This window comes from Carassius carassius, chromosome 43 (genome assembly GCF_963082965.1).
Source record: "Carassius carassius chromosome 43, fCarCar2.1, whole genome shotgun sequence".
Lineage (NCBI taxonomy): Eukaryota > Metazoa > Chordata > Actinopteri > Cypriniformes > Cyprinidae > Carassius > Carassius carassius.
The window spans coordinates 15,174,752-15,193,539 of NC_081797.1; the positions used below are offsets into that span (position 1 = coordinate 15,174,752).

The window sequence follows — 18,788 nt, forward strand, 5'->3', positions numbered from 1 at the left end:
TTTAGCAACCATCTAGAACATTCTGACAACTGCATAGCAACATTATTAAACAATAAGAACACCTTAACAACTACATTTCAATGCCTTGCCAATGACTCACAACATCCTAGATACCACATAGCAACACCATGGAAGTAATCGAAAACACCCTTGCAACCACCTAGCAACACAAAGAAGACCTTATCAACCACTCACAACATCCTAGCAACCACATAGCAACACCCTGGCCATTATTTTTATTTTATTAAAATAGTTTTAGCAACCATCTAGAACATTCTGACAACTGCATAGCAACATTATTAAACAAAAAGAACACCTTAACAACTGCACAGACCCTGGCAACAACTCACAATATCTTAGAAACACCATGGTAACATCCTAGTAACCACCCCAAACACCATACCAACACCCAACATGACTTTAGTGACCATCTAGTACGTCTAAATAATTGCAAAGCAACATACAACATACATGTTTTGGGACACCATGAGCATGAACAAAAATGCGCTTATGCTATTTCTGTATTTAAAAAGTAGTACACTTGAACACATCTTTCATACACATACAATACATACATATATATATATATATATATATATATATATATTATTTTTTTTTTTTTTTTTTTTTTTTTTTTTTTTAATGCAGATACAGTATGTTAAAAATGTAGTTTGCCAAAATAGCACAGTTGAGTACACTTAGATGATCTTAAGTTTATCTGACGGAGTACTAAACAATCATTTCTAGTATATTTAGTATAAAATTAGTGCGCAAAAATAGAGCACTTTAAGTACATTATGGAAGTTAACTTTTTTAACCTGGGACTGCATAGCAACATGATAAAACACCCTGGCAACCACCAAAACACCAAACCATCCACCCAGCATAACTACAGTAGCTACTATCTACTACATCTTAATAACTGCATGCTAAAACACTCAAAAAACCTTATCAACCAAATACACCTAGCCAGCAACTCACAACATCCTAGCAACTACAGAGCAATACCCTAGCAACTGTACAGAACATCATAACAACTGCACAGCAACATGTCAACATGTTTAAACACTCAGGACACCTTATCAACTACAAAGATCCTGGGAACAACTCAACACCATAGCAAAATTTTGCAGCAAGCAACAAATAACCTCAGCAACAGCCCAGCAACATGGCACCGTCACATTTTTTCTCTGTATAATGTAGTTTTGTTTAATAACACTTCTTTCTGTTTCTCCACAGTGCAAACTCCTCATTAGTAACAGACAACCTCCACCTGGCTCTAGGTTATGTGGACACCGAGCATCCAGGAATCTCAAGGACGTATCACTCTCCCAGATTAAACAATATTCACTCTCTGTCAAACTCTCCATTCCCAAAACTGCCACGCTGGAGGAAAATGAGCCCCCGCTTGGCCCCCTCTCCGTGCTCGACAGAGAGAGAGATTGGGGGAGATCGCTTTAGCCTGAAGGAGAGACCAGATAGTGAAATAATCTTTAATCTCTGTCCCTTCCAGGCATCGGCAACACCTGTTTTCCTTGATGGCGTCGTACGAGAGGGCAGCGTTCAGCCTTGTTTTAAAGCTGGTAATTATTGTACTAATTATTCACATAGGTGCTGGGTGATTACGGACGTTCAGGTGAATGCTCGTCCTGCGCAGCGCCAGATGAGACCGGCATGCGGTTGCTCCAGTCCCTCATTTCCCTTCCAGATATTTGACCTCTTGCATTGTTTGCAATCTGCACTCTGGGAGCAGAATAACAGGCAGAAACTTTTAATTGCTGGGAAACACTGCTCAAAGACACCAGATTTAGCCATCTGTTAACTATTTAGATAGACTCGTTTTTTCTCTCCACGACTGAACGGAAAGAGGATGTGTTGTTTTTGTGAAAAACAAAAGAGGAGCAGAGGGTTGCAACTGTTTTTCCTTCGCTAACAGATGCTCTCTGAGCAGAAAACAACACTTATTTGGATTACACACACAAGGAGTTGTTTGTGGTGTGTTGCGTTGCGTATGTATTGTGAGTGCTTGCTACGTTGCAGTCTGGAAGTGCACGCCTTCCATCATCTCATTAATATTTTATGAATCAAATGATTATTTTTGTGTTTTAAAGACTGTATATTTAATTAGGTCCTGGAGGGAATATGGTGCCTTTAAGCCAGATTTATCTGTCCTCAGACTGAATTGAATTCAATTAATGGTGAGAAACCATAGTTTCAGATTTCTCGGTCTCCCTCTTTTTGTTAATAGCAACACCGATTTCATGAATTTTTCATTCTCTGGTGCCAGTTTTGAGGCAATTAACTATCTATTGCAAATTTTATTCCACTTGTGTCTCAGAAAAAAAAGTGTGAAAAGAATCCCTTTTAAACTATCCAGTTCTCATTGTTGAGGGTGAAATTGGGCTTTCTGTCATCATTTGCTCACTCTTACGTCGATCCAAACTATTTTATTTTGCCTAACACAAAATGAGAAGTTTAGAAAAATGTCCAGGCTCTTTTCCGTACAATGATAGTGGATGGTGACTATTGGTAAGAGGGTCAATGATGAAGAAAAGGAAAAAATCTTGTTTGAAACACACATGCCAGGTTATTAGAAATGTATTCATTTTGGTTTAAACTTTTTATTTTATTTAATTTAATGAAATTTAATGATTTTCTTACACCTTATCATCAATTATTGATTCATGAAAATCATTACATATTCCGCAAGCTGCACCACATGATATTCCACAAAGACAGTCGACAGGGTCTTTCTGCATATTGGTTAATATATATATTAATGAGCATTTTTGTTAAATATTATACTTTTATTTTCAAAGAAATAATAAAAAATGATACAAAACTACTTTTTCTGGCCTTTTTCTTCCTGACATTTTTGAAGAAAAAAAAAACTCATTTTTCATTTTTGTCAAAAATCATACTTGCTTAGAATACAAAGTATTTCAAACTTAACTAGCACTACAGAATACAGGTCTATTCTAACAGTGCAGTACTACAGTCCACGACTCTAAAAATATATATCTATGACATTATTGGAGACATATAACAGAAATCAATGGCAAGTTCTTAATTCACTTAATGCTATTTACAGCATTTTCCATAAGTCTCAAGAATGATGCCAGTCGGCTATTAAATGAAACAAATCAGAGGAAATTAATGTCCACTTTGAGCTGCTACTGTAAGTGTTTGAGCAACATACAGCAGATCAAAGGTTAAGTGAGAATGAAAGCAGCACATTTATCCCTTTAAGACTGTTTGGTGAAAATTGCATCGTTTGATGCTGTTAATGTCCTTCCCCCTTTATCACACAGATTGCCTGACTTATAAATATGAATGTCTGCTCTGCTCGGCCGCCTCAAATCCCCGGTGGTCACTCTGTCTGCTCACACGGCATGTGATGAAGCATTCAAACACGGGGACGTAAGTGACAATGACACTACAAAGCTCAACGATGAAGCCAGACAGGATCTCATTATGGCACAAGACTGTTAATAATAAACTATCGCAGGTCAATTGGGAAAACCTGCATGGGGTCAATGACATGAAACTTGTTTTATTTGTCAGATCTATTCATTTTTATAAATATATAACAAACATTAAATTGCAATTCCTGCACACAATGACTTAGATACACCTTTTCTATGATAAGCATGCTCCCTATCAAAAGCTACTCTCGATGCTGCGCTCAATAGCGCTAATGAGAACATTCTTTATTCGACCGGTTGTGAAGCATGTGTGTCAAACACGCCAAGAATTGGCTTAAATAACATCGGCAAGTGACGTCACTGATACCGTGCACCTGCACTCCTGCAGGTTATAAATAGACGTGAAACGGAAACATCCTCAGGTTTCTTTGTCTTCAGAGACCGCATTGTGTGTGTTCGTGTGTGTGTCACGCTGATGAAAGTATTAGTTTAAAAGAAAGTATGTTGAGTTAAAGAAAAAAAGGGAAAAGAAAGTTCTAACTATTCTTGCTGATTCTATAAGAGATGCGTGCCTCACTCTCCATCGCTGATCTCTGAAGAGAAATCGCATGTTTATTGTTTGGAAAAAAGAAAAGAAAAAAAAAGGCTGCTTTCGCGTTCTAGAGTGGCAGTTGTAAGCACCGCGGTTCACTTCCTATCCGCGCTAGGCTCTTTGCTCTCACGAGGAACGAGCTGCTTCCTGCTCATTAAAGGCGGGCGTACACGGTGCGATTTTTGCTGTCGTATGAGTTCGCATGCGATTTTTTTCAATCGTGTGGAAATCGCGTATGCTCGTATGGTCGCGGCTCGTATAATTTGCGATGAATTATGAGCCGAGCAGAGTGGAGCACTTCCCGACCTCCCGATCATTTTACATGTCTAAAAAGTTCGTGAGCTATCGGTTTGAATTCGTGACGTGTGCGCGGTTGAACGAGCCGATTTGTTGATTTATCTGAAGTTGACCAATTACGAACTAGGAAAACCACAGAAGAAGAAAGAAGACGGCAGCGCCACGGCAAATGTGGCCATTTGGTTTACGAGGGGCACTGGAATTGTCCTCACAAACCATGTTTACATTGTAATACCTATTTCAGATATTTATAAACCATATACAAGAACACACACACACAGGGTGACCAAACGTCGCGGTTTCCTATCGCTGAAAAATAACCTGTAAGTTACGTGTAGGAAACAGTCACGGCTCGTATGAATATTTTATATGCAGTTATGAGAGAGGGAGAGCAGTTATATTAGGCGCGTTCGACTTGAAGCAGCGCTGCACAGAATGATCACCTGTATGACATCAAAGTACCGCGAGAGCGATTCGAATGCATTGGATATGTGTGCTCTCTTATCGCTCTCGCGGTACTTTAATGTCATACAGTGATTCTTCTGTGCGTGCAGCGGTGCTTCAAGTCGAACGCGTCTATCAACTTCGTGCGATTGCTTCTGGAATTCGCAGGTTGTAAAATCGTGTCGTATATCGTCTCGTCCGTACGATTTTCAGATAAACTCACTCGTGCCGTGTGCGTGAACATATGATCTTCCGACCATCCGAATTCGCACCGTGTACGCCCGCCTTAAGATTGTGCTCCGATCTGGAAGATCGAACGGTTCTCGCGCCCACCTCCGAAGCCTGCCCAGGCACTTCTTCGGATTGGGCAGACTGAGAGGTTGCTGTAGCTCTAGCTCCTGTTGAAATGGACATTGAGAGTGCTCTCTCCTAGTGCTCCTCTCGCGATTATAAGGACATGAGGAGTTACTAGGTAGTGACTCGTGCAGTGACCAGATTAAAGCCTTAAAATTTGATTTTGTACATTATGATTTCATAGGTAAGAGAGACGCTAGCTGCTATCTCTCCCCTATTGGAGCAACATCATTTAAATAAAAATATAAATTATGAAATGATGATGATGAATAACAAATATATATATATATATATATATATATATATATATATAATATACGAAAAGACAGAAATTGTTCCTGCCAAACGTACTGTAGAAACATCTACACTTGGATGGAACGCATTTCATGCTGTGGGTCAGACTAGTGCTGCCCTGCACACCATGGGTTCTGCAGGCGTATCAGGCTGATCTAAAAAATCTGAGTGCCAGGAGGAGACTTTTAATATGTTTCTCACTCACTGTGCTCAAGTGTCGGGGCTGTTAAAAAAATAAATAAACAGTCCCGACCCGATCCAGTTCCTCTGGGGTAGGAGGTTCAAAGAGAGAGTGTGGCGAGTTGTGCGCCCCCTCATAAGACTGGGGAACAACTTGCAACACTTGGCAGCCGCAGATGGAGCTGGACTAAAGTACGGTCATCATGACCAAATCAAGGGCCTTAAGCTGTTCCCAGGACAAAGGGTGTGTCCCCTCAGGGAGGGCCTTGGAAAATTCCATCAGAAGTGTAAGGCTCCTTCCTGGGGATCACTGAACAACCTACGCCACCACCGGTGTTTCGGGGGGCAGTGGTCTCCAGTGAAATGATACATGCTCTGTTGCTTCCTGCCACGTTTCAGGACACCAGACATCTAACACCCCCCCCCCCCACAACAAACAAAGTGTCACAATTAGTGCTCCTTTTGGAGAAGCTGGCAGCGTGGAAGCTACTGCCAAATATCTCCCCATGAGTCGAAAGAACTGTAGTGAAGGGCTACAGGATACAGTTTGCAAATCGTCTTCTGCGTTTCAACAGCGTGGTCTCCACCTCTGTGAAACCGGCACGTGCATATCTGTTGACACAGGAATCACAGACTTTGCTGGTCAAAGGGGCCATAGAATGTGTTCCCCTGCCAGACAGAGAGTCAGGCTATTACAGTCGGTATTTCTTGATTCCCAAGAAAGATGGGGGGCTGCGTCCAATCATAGATCTAATGGACGTGTATTTTCATTTTGAAATATTGCCACAACTCAGGAGGTTCCTGAGGTTCGCTTTCGGGGGCAAAGCTTACCAGTATCAGGTTCTTCCATTCGGCCTAGCTTTGTTATCCCGCACTTACACGAAATTCATGGATGCAGCTCTGGCTCCTCTACGACTCCAGGGCATCCACATTTAAAATGTATATAAACGACTGGCTGAATCTGATCCAGTCTCAAGAGCTTGCGCTTCGACATCAATATGTCATCCTAGCTCATATCGAATCTCTGGGGTTGAGACTCAATGCCAAGAAAAGCGTTCTCTCTCCGGCTCAGAGGACAACGTATTTGGGTGTGGTATGTGATTCGATCACAATGCAGGCACAGCTGTCTCCTGCATGCGTCAAATCCATTCTAAACACCCTAAAGAACATCAAGCTAGGCCAGAAAGTCACTGTCAGGTCTCATGGCAGCTGCATCCACGGTGATACCTTTGGGCCTCCTGCACATGAGATCGTTTCAGTTGTGGCTCAGAGCCAGGGGATTTCATCCAAGGGCCAATCCCCAGTGGCAAATAAGGTTTACGCGCCAGGGACTTCGTACCCTATCTATGTGGTTCAGCACCGGTTTCTGACTTTGGGTCCCATTTTAGGTCCGTGTTGTCATCGCAAGATGCTAATGACAGACGCTTCCCTCATGGGCGGGGGAGCGGCCTTAGTTGGCTATCCAGCCCAAGGGATCTGGAGAGGTCATCTTCTCGAATTGGCACATCAATTGCCCCGAAATGAAGACTGTATTTCTGGCCCTGAAATACTTCCTCCAGCAGTCGAGAGGCTACCATGCCCTAGTGCGGGTGGACAACACATCTGTAGTCTCTTACATAAATCGCCAGGGCGGACTGCAGTTGCGCTGCTCAAACGAGTTAGCGCACCAGGTTCTGCTTTGGGCACAGGACAAGTTCCTGTCCCTCAGGGCGATTTACATTCCTGGGCATATGAATGTGGGAGCATACTTGCTGTCAAGACAAGCTGTGAAACACGGAAATGGAAACTCCACCCCTAAGTAGTCAGTCAAATCTGGAAAAGATTTTAAGTAAGAAGTGGACCTCTGTGCTTCACAGGAGATGGCACAATGTCCCCTCTACATCTCTCTGACTCATCCAGCTCCCCTGGGTCTGGACGCTATGGCCCATGCGTGGCCCAGACTGCGTCTTTATGCCTTTCCTCTGATTGCTCTGCTCCCGGGAGTCCTGGCCAAGGTCCGTTGACAGGGGTCTCGCCTCTTACTGATAGCGCCCCGTTGGCCGACCGGAGTTTGGTTCTCAGATCTAATATCCCTCCTCGATGGCTCACCATGAGCGATTCCAGTTAGGAGAGATCTTCTCTCAGGCACAGGGGACAGTACTTCATCCACGGCCTGAGCTCTGGAACTTTCACGTCTGGCCCCTGAGGGGGACCAACTAGAGATACTGGCCTTCCAGCCACAGTAATAGAGACTATTCTAAGTGCTAGGACTCCCTCCACTAGACGAACTTATGCCCTCATATGGAGTGTTTTTGAGGGCTGGTGCATGACACACCATGCGGACCCAGCTCACTGCCAAATTGTTTCAGTACTGGAGTTCCTGCAAGAGAAATTGTCCTCAGGCACATGCCTTAGTACTCTCAGAACTTACATGTCCGCTAGTTTGGCTTGCCATGGTTTGATTGACTGGGTTTTTGTGGGGAAGCGCCCTCTAGTCGCCCGCTTCATTCATGGGGCTCAGAGGTTGAGGCACCCACTAGAGCTATGGCCCCTTCAAGGGATTTAGCCATAGTGCTCGAGGGGCTGGCTGGCACCCCTTTCGAACCATTAGAATCAGCGCCTGCCAGGCTTCTGACTCTAAAGATGGTTTTTCTTATGGCCATTACCTCTCTAAGGAGAATTCGGGATTTACAGGCTTTGTCAGTCCTGCCATCCTGTTCCGATTTTGCCCCTAGGCGAGTCAAAGCTATTTTGCATCCTCACCCTAATTATCTTCCGAATGTTCCTTACTGTATCCAGTACGTGCTCTTCAGACTTACGTCCACCGCACTAGCCAGTGGCATAAGTCAGAGCAGCTTTTCATATGCCATGGGGGCCGCAACTGGGGGAGGTTGGCGTCTGCCTCCAGGCAAACAGTTTCACATTGGGTGAGGGATGCTCCTGCTCAAGTGTGTGATGCAGCAGGTTGGTCCTCTCCGCGCACATTTGTCAGGTTCTATAGTTTGGATGTCCATCCTACTCATTTCCAAAGACTTCTGTCCTCCGCCATTTACAACAGCGGAGCAGAAAAGACTTCACTTACTGTGTCCAGTATGTGCTCTTCAGATTTACTTCCCCGCACTAGCCAGTAGCGTAAGTCAGAGCAGCTTTTCATATGCCGTGGGGGCCGCAGTCAGGGGTGCGGCTGCCACCAGGCAAACAGTTTCACATTGGGTAAGGGTTGCTATTGCCCTAGCCTATGAGGCATGTGGTCAACCTTCGCCTCTAGGAGTTAGTGCCCATTTAACCAGTTGGGTTGCATCTTCAATGACTTGAGCAAGAGGTGCGCCCTTGCAGCAAGTGTGTGATGCGGCAGGTTGGTCCTTTCCGCACACATTTGTCAGATTCTATAGTTTGGATGTCGATGCTTCTCCGGGCTCGCATGCCCTTGAGTCCACATGTCTGAGACCTCTTCGATGTTTGTGCGCACACACTAAACAACCTTGGGGGTCCAGACACTTACAGTGTGGCGGCGTTGGTATTCTCATTCCCATTAGCGCTATTGAGCGCAGCATCGAGAGTAGCTTTTGATAGGGAACGTCTCGGGTTACTTGACTGTAACCCTGTTCCCTGAAAAAGCGGTAACGAGATGCTGCGCCTCAATGCTGCGCCTCAATGCCGCACTGTCAATGCGTCCGGACGTCTCTTCAGACAAAGGGGTAACCTGAGGATGTTCCGTTTCACGTCTATTTATAACCTGCAGGTGCACGTTATCAGTGACGTCACCTGCCGAGGTTATTTAAGCCAATTCTTGGCGTGTTTGACACAAATGCTTCACAACCGGTCGAACAAAGAATGTTCTCATTAGCGCTATTGAGAGCAGCATCTCATTCCTGCTTTTTCAGGGAACAGGGTTACAGTCAAGTAACCCGAGACGTTTTTAATTTCTAAAATTAATTTAGATTTTTTGAGGGGCATGAAGTAAAAAAAAATATCAGGATGATATAGTGAAGAAAAAGCTTATTATTTTATTATTATTATTAATCCTGCTTCAATGCTTATTAATTTGTTCAGCAAATCAAAGTCATGATGAAATATGCATACCCTCATGACTGTGCGTCAAGGTCATAAAGTCTTTTAAAAGTCAACTTACATGTCAAGTTACAAAATGTCATGTGGTGCGACTCCCCAAATATGTAATGGGTTATATGAATAACTAATTTAAATATTCTTAATTGCATTTATATCATAATCATTTGTGTATTTTTTATTAATTAAATTTTAACGTATAATTATTCAATGTAAATGTCATGTGGTATGACTTTACAAATATGTAAAGGTATTTATGAATTAATAATTCACCTCATAAGAAAAAAAAACTTTACCTTAGAAAATACATTTGGAAATATTTGTGAAAATAATTATTAGGACGTGTACACTCATGCATTTAGGGTGTAAGGAAAACACGTTTTCATTTGCCGGTTGCACCACATGACATTTTTAATTGAATTGAGTCTTTTTTCTAGAAATTATGTTTTCAAAACCACTTTAATAGTCCTTTGTTATGCCCCCCCACACCACCCCCCCTTCAAAAAAAGGCCTTCATGAAGATTCTTAAAATGTTCCCCTTTTGCGTTCTACAAAAAAAATCAACGCAACAGTCTTAATATTTGGTGTGGTGTAACATATTGACATGGGAAATGTTTTTTTTTTTTATTACAACTGTCTGCAATCTTTTCTGTTTGATGTCCGTCTTTGTCACTTCAGTCTGTTTGTATGACAGCGAACACATGTCATAATACACGGGACCTCAGGCCCAAATACCTAAATTACTCTCTGCTTAACCAAATCTGTCCAAAGATCTCCTTCCATCATTCAAGTGTAGAAATGTATCCCCCTCTCTTGCCTTTTACCACTTTTCATCCTCTGTTTCTTTCTCTCAGGTCCCAAATCCACGACGGTATTAGGTGAAACAGATTGCTCGGTCTGAATTTAAACCCACAGCCCACCTCGAGGAGAGTCAAGTCCAATGACAAACATAATTCTTCAAGGAAGTTTGGAAATACTCGGCCAGGAAAAGGAGTTTGGAGACGGGGTGTCTCGAAAAGGTCAAGATTTGCTGTTTGGAAGCCTAGCTCAAACATAAATGCTCTGTAATACCGGTTTGGGTGATTGCTTTACTCTCTAGACAATGTCAATTTTGTGGAAGGAGTTGCAGATTAAGTCGCCGGCGTGTCAAGGGCCCTCATGAGGGCCAGTGTCTAGTCTCGGAAACAGGTCCTAAAGCCCATGCCTATTACCGCAGCCACCCACAGGACAGATGTTTAAAGCTTAGGGGTGCAATGGAGAATAATAGCACATTAGATTCTTAATGTCTCTGTTGATGCCGCGCTCATGTGGGAGGAAAATCTCTGGTGGTCCAAACACCTTGCCCCTTTTTTCCTCATCCCCCTCTTTATTTTTCTTAGCTCCATCCAGATTTGGTTGCTCTATCTCTCCTCATGCCACTTGAGCGATGAATCCTACCCCGGAGCAAGGCGCCACACACAATTCATCAAGATATGACCCACTCGGAGGATGCACTGGGCTAATGAACTCATTAAAATGTGTGCGCGTGTCGGCACGTGTGGGAGGATGTGGATGTTTGCGCGAGCGCGCGTCTGCCTTGTGGGTTTAATGTATATGTTTGTGTAAAAGGGAAAGAGGGAAAGCCCCACCTCACAGTTCAGATTGCAAGCATTTATCTTCGCAGATATGATGGCTGTTTAAAGCTGTGATGTATATCTGCTATGTGCCGGATTCAAAGGCCAGGAAAACTGACTATGAAGAAAATTATTCCAGATGCAGATCCATCATTTCAGAATTGCCCCCTTCATAGGCGGCGTACTGTACAGGAAAAGCTTTTAGTCCTGTGTTTGTCTTGATTATGAGCTTCACTTATGGAAGTGACATAATATTTATAGATAATAATTATTAGCTAAGCAATGTGGGTGACAAGCTTTCTGCCAGTTTTGATAATGATTTGTCACATATTAAATGAGAATACTCTCTCTCTCTATATATATATATATATATACTGTATACACACACACACACACACACACACACTATATATACAATCTCATAAAAATATTACAAATATATACAAATATATAATTTTTTAAAACAATTGTAAATATACATTTTTTCAATGTACATTTTTTTTGATTATTTTACAAAAATAAATAATAGTACAATCATAACAACATGTAGAGTCTAGTTCTATTCATTAAATACAAATACACCCTAAATTATATATTTATATTTTTTTAGTCCAGAATGCATCAGCTTCTGGTTATGCGTTATGAACACAAGTCCTGTTGGGTAGATTTGTCTTTGTACAAAGTTAGTAAACAAATTTATGATACTAGTTTTGATGTTATAGCGTTAGTCGTCTTGCTATACCTTTGAAACTGCAATGCTTTGCCACGTAGACTTCTATTGTAAGAGTATTACTGTAAACTATTGTACTACTGTACTGAATACAAAATAATTGATATATTTATATGCTTGCATTTTATATAAAAACAATACTTAAATTATTTCAATTATATATTTTACAATACAAAAAAAAATCTAAATTATATATTCTAAAATGCTAAAAAAACAAAAATATAAATATTTATTTTTATAAAAAATATATGTATGTTTGTATGATTTGCAGTAATATATCAATATATATATATATATATGAACATAAATGGTGTGATTCTTAATTGTAATGAAAGCTGTCATATTGTAAAATATTCTTACAAACAATAAAAATAGAAGGAAAATTTAAAAAAGGACTACATATAAATATATATATATATATATATATATATATATATATATATATATATATATATATATATATATATATATATATATTAGCAAAGATAAAAGGTTTGTAACCCTACTTTAATGCAGGAAAATCATAATCATAATAGTTAACATGTACTGTAGGGTATATTTGTATTTAATGAATTTTATAAATGTAATTTTTTTGCAGACTTGCAAAAAAATACAATTAAATAAAAATAACACATTACAGTAATGAAAAATTGGTGTTTTCAATTATCTTAATAGTAAGATTATTATTAGGATTATGACAATTATCACAATTATGCCAATGCAAACCATTTTAACAATACAAAACAGAGCCTAATTTTCTTTATGCAAAATATTCTGCAAACTATATATTCCACATTTTGGGACGAAATGGGCATTTTCCTGACAAACTTGACCCTGCCATTGTGATCAGTGCCAATCAGTCAGACTTTAGCATGTGAACATGACTCGCTTCATGCTGGGCTGTGAACACTCTTATATTACAAGCTCATGTCTACATGTGTAAGACAGAAGCAGACCCCCACCCCCACCTTCAGAGACCCCCATCCAGGGCTGGAGGTACACCTTTATGAGAAGAGACCGGGGGTAATTCAGTCCATAGGCTTAATTAATCTTGTGTCTGATTTGATGAATGGCTCCCAAATACTGCTGTAATGGTGTGATATCTCTCAGCTCGGAGGCTCTGCTGTTGACAGAGGCTGTGTGAAAGTCAAAACGGGGAGCCCTTCACTCTGGGCTTTGTTTGCAAAGTTCCTCTAGTCTGCAGTCGTAACCCACACACACATCACGTACTGCACCCATCTCATGCTGTGTCACTCAGTTTTGACAAAAAAATTATTTGTTGTCTGTAAAGAAGAAGTGCAGCGCCTCAGGGGGTAAACACATTAGTGTGAGTAATCTAATGTTGATCTTTCTAATGAGAGGTGCTTAAATGATTTTAAACATACTACTCTAGTTACACATTTGGGACGCATTGAAGTTGACTTTACAATGTGTGTAAAGCCATCAGTATAGCAAGGTCATCATAATTGATGGTTGTTCTTTGGTTAATTACCTGTACAACGCACTAATTCCCTCAAAAGTGATTAATAGCATTTGGTTGATTGTTTCTAAGGTGTGTTTGGAGGCTGTTTTCAATAAAAAAAAACTCAACATTCAGTTCATAAAAAAATAAGTAAAAATTGGGTTTACAGTCATATATTTAAAAAGGAAGTCTATAGGGCAGGGGTTCTTAACCTTTTTGATGTCAGGACCCAAATTTTACAGTACAAAGTGGCCCAGGGCCCAATCAAATATTAGCAATGTATTGGTTTATTGATCTAAAGTTTAACCGTAGAACATTCCAGGCTAGTTTTGATTTGTATTTCAAAACAAACACATCTTCTTGTTAAATTTACTTGTAGTATCCCACAATTCAAATAACCATAAACACTCCTTTCATTTGTCATTTGTTGGGACGTCTCTGAGGAATAGTCACGCAGAAAGAGACGCAAACAATAACAATTATGCGACTTAAATTCTAAAATTCACACATGCATTATTAATCCCCCCATAAAATACTTTTTCTGACGAATTATTGACAATCTGTTGTGCTGAATGAGCGATGGGGATCTCCCTGACACTGACAGTTGTTGGTTTGGGATAATAAAGTAAAACCCACCTCTTTAATCTTTAATAGACCCTCACTAATCCCCTAGTTTAACTGGCAGACCCTAAGGGAGCGTTAGCGCTTCTGTGCTATAGTGCAATAGAGAGGCAATGCGCGCCTTTGATCCGTTCAATGTGATGCTAATTTCAGTCAAATTTCAGCATATGGAAATGTATACTCCTTTTGTATGCGAAAGTTGGAGGGTGTGTGTGTGCGCTTGAGTTTTTCTCGCTGACATTATCCGATTTCGCCATGCCAAATATCACATCTCGCTAACCTGTTAGCCTGGTCCGCAAAAGCCATGGCTGTTTTAAAGGTTAAGGCCATCAGTACGGCTTAAACTGTGTGCTTTTTCTGCCCACGTCTGATGATTGAAGGATCAAACTATCGGGCTAGAAATCGTAAAGACTATAGAAATCGCCACAGACATTAATTTAGCACGGCTAGCGCGTAGGAGCTAACGAGGGATGGCAGATGGGCAGGACGTGTTGAGACGGGTGACTGGAGGGGTAGGTGATGAGATTCAGAGGCCTCGGCCGGCCCGTGGACTTGATTAAACTAATCTCATCTCTATCAAAGCGTCGCGGGGCGAGCGGACCTGCCATTATTCATGGGCCTGGGGTAATTACAGGCAGGCTAGCAGGGCCCTTGCTTACTCTGTGCTATGTTTTTAGGCTGGGCCTCCTCCATGCACTGGCCCAATGAGTGGGAACATAGAGGACCTTAGTCTTTCAAATTTGGCATTGATTTAAAATTTAAATGAAAATATTAACTTAACCCTACTGAAAAACTGTATAGTTGTCATACACCACAGTTCAAAAGTATGGGGTCAGAATGTTTCTGACAGAAATCTCTTCGGCTCACTGAGACTGAATTCATTTGTTGATAAATTCAGTAGAAACTGAAGTATTATAATGGGGCATGTTGTCACAATGTAAGAGGTGTCACAATAGGATCTTAATAAATTACAAAAACAACAACAATAACATAAAACACATGTGACAACTTGCCCCTAAAAAAAATCTTCCTTAATTCCAATATAATGTTGGCACTTGTCTGAATGTTTGTCAGAGCTGTTTTTTTAGTGAGCACTTCAACAGCTATAGCAAAAACAATGATAAAACAAATATTTAAGAAAAATATCACGATTAAATCATTTGGCAGAAAAGATTATCCTGATTTCTGACTGTTTTAAACTAGATGTTTGTAAAAACACTGCAGAAGAAAACACACATGCAATTAGACTTGAGTCTAAACCTTTTAGTTCTACGATACATTTAACCACTGTGACAACTTGCCCCAATCTCTGCTACATGTTGATAACACGAAAACAGAAAATCAGTGGAGTCATTTTAAACTTTTATTTCACAAGCTATTATATTTTTTAGATTATGTTTAATTTATGAGTGTTGTTACTATAACATGGGGTTAAAAGTTATAGAAAATTAAATTGAGGTTGTTTAAAAATGTGTGTATTTTTGTCAAAGAACAAGAGACGGCTGGTTGACAATGACAATGACTGTCTGTATCTATAGAAGACTCTCTCTCACACACACACACACACCGAACGACAATTCACTCATGCTTTGTGATGGATTAATCAAGATGAAGTGCCACTTGTCCTCTCGGCTTCATGCTGCGCTGTCTGTCATGTCAAAGCCATCTATCTTGTCTTTAAAAAAATCACAATGTAAAAACATTACGAAATCCGCAGTTCAATTTTATTAGATAATACATTAAACAAATATAGTAAAAGTGGCTAGGCAGAGAAGCTTTACGTGACGTGGGAGGATCTGAATTATTTACTGTGCTGTAGCCTCTGAGGATCACGAGAGATAATTTATCTGATAAAATAACATGCATATTCATATGCCACAGTGTTTCTGAGGACAGAAGAAATTAGTTGTGTACTATTATTAAAAGCAAAATAGGGAAAAAATATAATTTATACATTATCTATAAATATATATACTGTATATATATATATATATATATATATATATATATATATGTGTGTGTGTGTGTGTGTGTGTGTGTGTGTGTGTAATTTAAGTATAATGTTAATAAAACTTAAATTTAAATAATTCATTAAATAAACATCAAATTGATCCTTATTAAAGATGCTCATAATTATGCTACTCTTAATGAATAATTTTAATTTGAAAAGGCCTTTACACTGTATGATCGTACACATCTTCAGGCAATTCTTTTTGTTTTTTAGCTTGCATGTCTCGCACTTTTATCCAAACTGTGGCAAACAAACTTTTTTTTGAGAACACGTTTGGCGTAAACATAGCCTAAAGTCGTTTATTAACTGATTTAGTTTACGTCTCAGATTTTATTGAACATTATCAAGACAAAATATCAGTCTGTAGGAGTTTGTATGGTCTATAAGATGCTTTGATAGGGATTGTAGCAGTTGTCGGGCCGGAGGTTGAGCTCTTCCCCCATGTCAGTGTGTTTCGTGTGGGTCTGAGCTCAAGAGACCCATGGGGATCCTGCTGGAGGAAGCAGGAGATGATAGGAGAGATGCGAGTAAGTAATTAGATCCTGGGGTGAGAGCAGGTCTGTTAGACGCGGCCAGTGTTGTGTGGATCCACTCCAGGCTGTGTTTGCTGGCTCTTTGAGCTTCACTGGCCCACAGTCCTGAGGATGTTTTCCAGTATGACAGAAGCGGGACGATCCCTTGAGAACGGCATCCAGTCATTAACAACTGGCCACGGCACAAAGATCTGAGAGAACAAGTTCAACACCATCAGTCCTGTGGAAAAACAGAGCGTGGCGTCTCTTTTACTGTCTGTTTTTAACAAGTTGCGGTCAAAGGTCCAATTCCTTTGTTTGAGTCGAGGGGAGATGAAAGTTTTGTTTTGGAAAGAAGCTTTTTCATTCGCAGTCTCTTATCATCTCAACGAAGCCCCTGAGCTACAAAACAAGTTTGTAAAGTAGCTGAAAGCTGTCATGGGTTGTACGCTACACTGACTTGGATTTTTATTTGTCTCCCAAGGGATGTTTGTACAGAAATGAAAATCAGTGCAAAATGTCAAGGGGAAAAAGAAATATGTACCTGAGTTGCGACTGTCTGCAAACTCAGTTTTAGTAGCTTTACACACAGTTTTGATGACTTTATGTGTTTTAGTAGTTTTTGGTTTTGTTTTGCGATTTTCAGATTTTATGATGGGCGTTAAGTTGTGACCCTTTTATTATACAAAAGTAGCTTCTAAGTAACTATAATATGTAATAATATTTATTTTTTTATTCATTTGAATTTATAAATGAGTAATGAATTTGTTAATTCATTGATCTATCAACATTAGATCATACAAGTTATTAATGATTATTTCTTAATATTATACATAATTATTAGAAATTATCAATTAAACTTGTATTTACAATCTGAGGGTTTGTTTTCTGAATATTTCTTGAATTTAGATGGTTGCATCCTCTCAAATAATACACTGCATTTGTATAATTATTAATAACTGCAAATAAAATGAAAAAGTGCATTTGTTGAATTTATATTATTTTCTATCCCAATTATACTTTTTTTTTCTCTGTGTGAATCTCAACAGACATTTACGAGTCATGATCTTTGAGTTTGGTGTATTCAAAATATTTTTGCATTTTATTAGAATTACCTTTTATTTTTATATTTTCGGTTTTATTTTTATATAAAAAAAATTGGTAATTTTTATTAGATTTTGGTTTCAGTTTTCTATCTAGAGTTATTTTATGTTAGTTTTAGTAATTGTGTGCTTTCTTCATTTTATATTTTAACAATTTTTTATTAGTTTTAAAATATTTCAGTTTAGTTTTAGTTTTATTTTAGTTTTAGTAGGTTTGGTACTTCAACTTAAATCTATTTTATCAGTTATTTGACAAAGCAACATAAAAAAAAATTTCAAGTGTAATTTTTAAGTTGACCATAATTCATTTCAGTTTTATTTAAATTAGTTTTGATTATTAAGAAGAACTAAGAGCACAGCCGAGAAAGGAAAGACACAAGGAACGGAAAATGATGCGAGCCAAACTCGAACCCACTTTGTTCACTAAGCGCCACAGCTACTTAGCCATCTTATTCATAAACCAAGTCATATAAATTACCAAAAGAGATGCAAAACTGAAAAATATCCCTAAATACAGTTTGTACTCTGTTATATTATAGAACCATTTGTGTGAAAGCAAGGAAATGCGCGTATAAAGCCGAGGGTTCCCACCACGCTCTCCAGCACCTCCATTTATTTTTACTGGTCTCAGTGGTCTCATTCCCACCAACTGCTGTGGACTCAGCATCTATTCTAATTCGGTCAAACAAGCACAACATCTCCGGCCGTTTCTCTCCTTTCTCCATTAAGATGACTTAAGTGATTTTCTCATTGCATGCGGCTTAAGTAAATCAAATATGTCTCTCAAGCCCAGTTATTAAAAACTGTGTCATTTTCGTTCTCTATCAAAGCACAGTAATCCTGATTTACACAGTGGAAAAACCTCCGCCGTCGTATCCCGCTACCTTCCCAAGGAGATCGAGTAATTAAATTGGTACTTTTTACAAGTCGTACTCAATAAATCTGAATAAATTAACAAGGCATTACCAAGACTGCTACATTAAATTTGCATAGTGTATTTAATGAATATGCAACTGCAAGTGAAAAGGTCTGCTACTGTGAACCCTCCAAATTAGCATAACTACTTCCAGCATGTTTCTTAAATAATGCTCTCATTTGCACAT

General features: G+C 39.6%; 1 long non-coding RNA gene across 1 annotated transcript; it reads left to right on the top strand.

The window, feature by feature from the left end:
* Nucleotides 1-1,408: 1,408 nt before the first annotated feature.
* On the top strand, nt 1,409-11,249 carry LOC132125288 (uncharacterized). The gene is made up of 3 exons (XR_009426894.1): nt 1,409-1,583; nt 3,312-3,508; nt 10,488-11,249. It is a non-coding gene; the product is annotated as an uncharacterized LOC132125288 (long non-coding RNA).
* Nucleotides 11,250-18,788: the final 7,539 nt, after the last annotated feature.